We start from the raw sequence: 7,130 nt of genomic DNA on the forward strand, positions 1-7,130 counted from the left end.
ATCTATCTATCTATCTATCTATCTATCTATCTATCTATCTATCTATCATTGACCCCAAAAGTACCTTCCTTGGGGATGGGCTATTAAAATTGACAGCACCTTTATACTCCCCTGAACAGTCTCTAGTCAGCTTCAAAAATAGATCTTCCTTTTCAGAGTTCCATTTGGTAGCTGTCTCTTTGGCCTTCCCAGTGCATCCTAAACGCAAAGCTTATCCAGAAATGATAAGCCTTTCAAAACACAGAGATTAACATCTAATTGTCTCAATACACAGTTGTCATGACAACTAGATATAAAGTTTAGTCACAGAGGTTGACTCTAAACAAGCTCAAATCACCATTTTTGAATGAAAATGTATTAAGCACAATGCACGCCCATTAAAACCATGGCCTCTTGAAACTCTGGAAACCTCTTCATTCTCTAACTATGCCTTTCATTGTTCTTTAGATCCCAGCCAGCGAGTTGATGTCTCATTCACATATCATACTTGGGTCTTTAATAATGCTGTTGTCCAGTATTTATACCACCACCCATATTGTGCTCAGTCATTCTCTACCGTTCACCTACCTCAGGACTTGATTAAAAATTTTCTCCTCCTAGAAAGCTTCTTCACTCCTTCCAACCTCATTCATTCTGATTCCTCATTACAACCCATGAACACAATAATGTGGTGTAATAGACAAACTTGCACCATGAGGAAGTCACTACACATTTTTCAACCCCAATTTCCTTATTTGGAAAGTGAAGTATTTTGTATTCATGTTGAATATTCATGGGGTGGTTGTGAAAATCTGTATTTCAGTTATTCAAAAGACCCATGATTTTGTGGTTATCGCCACTCCTTCCACAGAAACAGGTCATAACCTCTGATTTAGTATAATATTCTTCTTGGCTAAGGTTGATTTTTTTTTAATCATCTCATGACCAACTCTCTGGGGAAGAGTCTTTCATAATTAGTTTGTCCCTCAGAAAACAGACATTCCATTCTCCATTAATGACCTTCTCGTTTGATACCAGTCTCCAGGGTTTTACTGTTCAAGAACCGAGTTCCCTCCATTCCTCAATAGCCCATCTTATCAAATGAAATAATTATGTAAAACACTAGACAGTGGTAACACATAGGAAAGCATTTCCCTATCCTTTTTTTGATGTTATGTTTGTCTCATGAGTAGAACTCATGTTCCCAAGATGAATTTTAAACTCTGAGGAAAGGGAGTACAGATTTTACTTCTCATGTTCTCAAAGCAATAAGATCTGTGCTTCCAGTATGGGATGAATGACAACTAAGTGAATGAGTGAATGAACAAATGAACGGAAAGTTGAGGACAAGTGAAATTATAGCTGCTAAACCCCAGAGTTTCTGAAAGAGAGAAAGAGGGTGTGAGAGACAGCCAGAGAGACACAGAAAAAGAAAGTGAGACACAGAGAGAGAGACAGAGACAGAGGGTGAGAGAGACAGACATAGAGAGAGCAAAAGCATTTGGCCATAAGCACAATTGTAGCAGTCTTGCCAACCTCTAATCTTCTCAGAAATACACTTGATGTATGGAAGAACAATGAAACAGCATGGTATCATGGAAAAGCACTGGGCAGGAAGTCAGAAGACTGTGGTTCTATTCCCAGCCCTGGCCCTGCTTCAGTAAGTGACCTAACTTCCCTCATTAGGTCTTGGCTTCTGTGTGTGTGTGTGTGTGTGTGTGTGTGTGTGTGTGTGTGTGCGCGCGCGTGTGTGTGTGAGAGAGAGAGAGAGAGAGAGAGAGAGAGAGAGAGAGAGAGAGAGAGAGAGAGAGAGAGAGAGAGACAGAGAGAGAGAGAGAGAGAGAGAGAGAGAGAGAGAGAGAGAGAGAGAGAGAGAGACAGAAAGAGAGAGAGAGACAGAGAGAGACAGAGAGAGACAGAGACAGAGAGAGAGAGACAGAGAAAGAGACAGAGACAGAGAGAGACAGAGAGAGAGAGACAGAGACAGAGAGACAGAGAGACAGAGAGACAGACAGAGACAGAGAGAGACAGAGACAGAGAGAGACAGAGAGAGAAAGACAGAGAGACAGAGACAGAGAGACAGAGAAAGAGATGAGACTACAATCACCAGTTCTTTCTTGTCTTGACATTCTGCTTTGCCTGGAGAAGCAAAGACTTTAGGACGTCCTCCTAGCTGCCTTTAAGTTTTAAGGACTGACATGAGAATGAAGCCTTATTCTGCTGTGGTCCAAAGGACAGAACTATATATATAACCAATGGATGGAAATTGAACTGGTATAAATTTATGTTTAATATAAGAAAAATCTCTATCAAATAAAGATATATAAACACAGTATTGACATCTCCAAAAGTAGCATGATCTCTCACCCCAAAGAATTAGGTGAACAGTTGGCTCATCCCTTCCTAAAACAATGCCTTTTCCATTTAATTATTTTTTTTAACCATTGTTTGAATTCAACAGTACCAAGGGTCTCTTCCAGATCCAAGATTCTGCAATTATTGGAAATTATGAAATGTAATAAAGTATTAGTAATGCTGTGATGCTTGCACCACCATGGGATCAGAAGAGAGTTTGTGTTATCAAAGAAGTCCTGTTGTCTCTCAATTACTGTAATGTTCTCATCCCAGAAATGATGATCTAATCTGTTCTGCACCTCTTTTATGTATTGAGTATAATGGGGTCAGGGAAATTGATCTCTAGCCTTTTCAATAAAGGCTTACATTCTCAGTCAAAGAAATATGAAGGGTTTAATGCACTGGATGAGAAAATATTTGATCACACCTGAAGAACACCACCAAGATGCCACCCCAGATAATCCTGATTCATTCAGAGGCGAAAGGGTCAAAAACAGGACCCATATGATTATTTTTAAAATTAGTATTAATACTAATAATAATTGTTCTTGACTCTAATGCTTAGTTGATAGAACTGACAGTGCTCTCCATGCTTCATAATGCTGGGCTCATAGTCAAAAAGAAGTCAAATCCTGCATCAGACACGAGCTCTGTGTTCATGGGCCAATCACTTAACCAAGCTGCCCTTCCATCTTCCACAAAATGGAAGCGATGTCATTTTACCCTCTTCTATATTCTACCACCTCTTACATGGTGATCTTATGACTTTCAAGGGGATGTGTTTATGTGTATGCGTACATGTATGTATATGTATACATATATGCACAAACACCTATGCATATACTAGTATTATGTGCATGTAGGTGGGCATGTATACACATGTGTATATGTATATACATTTATATTATTGGGGCAGTTAGGTAATGCAGCCGATAGAGTGCCAGGCCTATAGTCAGCAAGACTTACACCTTAGACACTTATTAGCTGTGTGACCTTGAGCAAGTCACCTAACTCTTTGTCTCAGTTTCTTTATCTGTAATTTGAGCTAAAAGAGGAAATGGCAAACCAATCCAGTGTCTTCGGCAAGGAAAACACAAATAGAGAAGCAAAGAGATAGATGGGATTGAAAATGACTAAACAATAACAAAAAAATTATATGATGTGATATTATATTTCCATCTATAATCTCTTTCTTGTAATCCAGGCCCATTTCACAGACTGCTTGATGGATATTTCCATGTGAATGTCCTATAGGCCTCTGAAACTCATATTCAAAAAGGGCATTCATTACATCTCCCAAACATGTGCCTCTTTCTCATTTCTACATTTTGCTTCCTGTAAATTTGTACTTCAGAATTTTTTGTTCCACAAGATCACAACATTCATGTTGCTGTTAATTATCTCTCACCCTTAACTCCAACCTAGCCCCACTTTCAATCAGTTGTCAAGTATTATCAATTTAACCTATGAGCCATTTCACACACCTGTCACTTTCTGTCAATTCAATATATCCACGTTCATATCTTCAGCATCTTTTTCCTGAGCTATGACAGTGTATTACATAGCTTCCCTATTTCCAACCTCTGCCATCTCCAATATATAGCCCACTGTTGCCAAATTGATATTCTTAAAACATGTCATTTTGGTCTTAAATACTTTCTCTTTTACATGCCATCTAGTTATTCCTCACCGTCATCTTGCCCTCAGTCCTCACATTTTCTCACTACCTGACCCCCTCCTCTACAAAAAGCAGCATTTAACCAAATATTTAGAATACTAGTCCAAGTCCCTTGGGGTATTAATCCCATCCAAAATCCAATGAATTGTCTTGATTAACAAGTACTTGATGGAAAACTCATCTAGTCCACGAAAGCTGATCCACACAATGCCAGAATACAAGACCATGCTTCATATCCCACGCATCCATTCCTGACCTCATCTTTTCATTCATCGTTCCCCAGGACATGTATCTACCTCCAACCCCTTCCCACCTCTTCCTCCGGGCTCAGTAATCAAATCAATACTACGAAACTAACATTCTTTCCAGAAAGATCAAGTCAGTTGAGAACCATATGGAGTAACTGAACATCTCTATAATTCCCCAATCCCTCCCTGCTATGGTCAGTGATGCCATATATGTGTAGTCTCCCTAACTTAGACTACATAATTCTTGAGGATGGGACTAGATCACTTTTACATTTGTATCCTCAGCACTTAGTACAGTGTTTGACAAAGAATAAGCATGAAATATTGTTTTTCCCATTCATTCATTTATGATGAAATATACAATCCTCAAAGCACTATTTAAAGTATAATAATAGCCAACAGTAATATAGTGCTTAGCATGTGCCAAGAGATTTACAATGACTCATTAGATCCTCTCAACAAACCTGGGAGGTAGCTGCTGTTACTGAGTCCATTTTACAGAAGAGAAACTTGAAACCAACAGAGGTTAAGTTCTTTGCCCAAGATCATACAGCCTGTAAGTATCTGAGGCCAGATTTGAAGTCCAGGTCCAGTGATCTATTCCCTATGGCACCTCACTGCCCAAAAAGCCATCTGCAGAATGATTCCCATCTGCCTTTACATCATTTCTAATATGATATCCATTCTAATTCTCTGTTCTAATCACATTGGTCTACTTACTGGTTTCTAGACATTACATTTCATGTCTAGTTTCCATGCCTGGAACTCTTCCCTCCTTTCTTTCTCTTCTCAGAGTCCCAACTTCCTTAAACAAACACAGTCTAGATTTCCTTCCATAAACTATGCCTTCTTTGATCCTTCCTATTTCTATCCCACATCCAATACTTGGTCTTTATTTCTCTATGACAATGCTCTGTCTCTCCAGAAGAGTGTAAGATGGTTGAGGGAATCACCTGCATCTAACACAGTGCCTTATGCATAGTAGGATTTCATGAATTATTTTTTAATCCTATATAATTGAATTGTTGAATTGAATAGAGGATAAAACACCTGTAATGACAATTGAATGGTATAAAGTATAAAGTGTTAGACTTGGAGCCAGAAATGCATCAATTGGAATCCTGTCTTAAGCCACTAACTTGCTGTATGACCCTGGGTTAGTCATTTATTTTCTCTAAACTTCAGTATTTTCATCTGCAACTGACAATAATAATGGTACCTACTTCACAAATTGATGTGAATATCAAATGAGATAGCATATCTAAAATACTTTGCAGACCTTACCCTGCAATGTAAATGCTGGCTATTAATATCTTTAGCTTAGAACTGCTAGGAGGTGCCAATAATATCGTGCAGGTGAGGTGTTTTGCAAACTTTAAAGCCTTATTTAAAAATCAATTATTATCTTCACTTTGCAGATGAGGAAAGCAAAGCTCAAAGTGGTCCTGTTGCCTCATCTCCTGCCTACAAGTCCACTTCTCTCTCCCTTATGCCATGGTACCTTTCTGATCATTTTTTTTTATGTCTACAAAACAAATACAAGAGACTATTTTGAGCAGTAATGGATCTAAGATTTGAGGCTAAGCTGGCTTCCACAAGTCATCCTCACCTGTCACTAGCTGCAGCAAAGGTTACTGTGTATGCTCCGCCAAGGTCGCTTTCTTTTGATTATTGCCGAGAAGTAAACAAACACTGATCCAGAAATAAACATGTCCCTGCCACATAGACATCTTTGCTCTAAAACAGAGATTCAAATACACACTGAGATCACATTAATTTATCTCTATCAACAGAAGTTGTGGTATTTTAGGCCACTTAGCTCTGGGATAAGCTGTGCTTTAAATGATTAAAGCTTAACTGCTCAAAGCCAGCACTCAATCAAAAAAAAATTATTTTATGTGTGTGTATATATATATGTATGTATTTATACACACATACACATATATGTATATTACATATACACATATACTACACATATATTATCTAGATATGTGTATATGTGATTATATAAACACACATGTAGTATGAAAGCATATATAAACACATTTGCATGTGTATGTATTATACATGCTTATGTGTATATATACAAATACCTACATATACATGCACATCTATGTACATGCTTGCATCATGCCATTCCTGTTCAATAGTTTTCCAGTCATGTGTGACTCTAGGTTGTTCTTTGGTTTTGGGGGGATTTTCTTTGTCACAGATACCAGGGTGGTTTGGCATTTCCTTCTCCAGCTCCTTTTACAGATGAGGAAACTGGGGCAAACAGGGTTAAGTGATGTGTGCAGTTACTTACTAACTTAATAGAGCTCGCAAGTGTCTGAGGTTGGATTTAAACTCACGAAAATGAGTCTTTCTGACTCATTGTGACAAGTAACTGCCAATATATATTATATATACACATATGTATATATACACATATATGTATATGTGTGTTTGTGCATATATACATATTTGCATACATGAATATATTTTGCATGTGTTCATGGGATTTGGGGCAGGGTATGTATAATCTCTAGGTGAACTTCATAAGAATACTCTACTAAGAGTAGAATTGTTGAATCTTGTTTGATCAGGAAGCAGTTGAAGGAAGATATGCCACTTCTTATTTCCCTCTTTCAGCTTCCATTTTAAGCATCTCCAATTGGGCCAAAAGAGCTAGAGAGGTTTGAGGAATAGGGTTAGGATAATGGGAGAAACTCAAAGCACCAGCAGAGCAACAATTGCCCTGATGATTTGCTAAGGCAAAGAACACATCTGGAAAGGATAATGAGATACATGATTTAGATCAGGGTCCAAAACTTCCTCTGAGCTATGCCAGCTTCCTGGAGCATGTGCTTCTCCTTGAAAATATTCCCTTT

The sequence above is a fragment of the Petaurus breviceps genome, unplaced genomic scaffold (genome assembly GCF_028583685.1).
Source record: "Petaurus breviceps papuanus isolate PSGF00001 unplaced genomic scaffold, PetGlider_PUasm1.0 176, whole genome shotgun sequence".
NCBI lineage: Eukaryota > Metazoa > Chordata > Mammalia > Diprotodontia > Petauridae > Petaurus > Petaurus breviceps.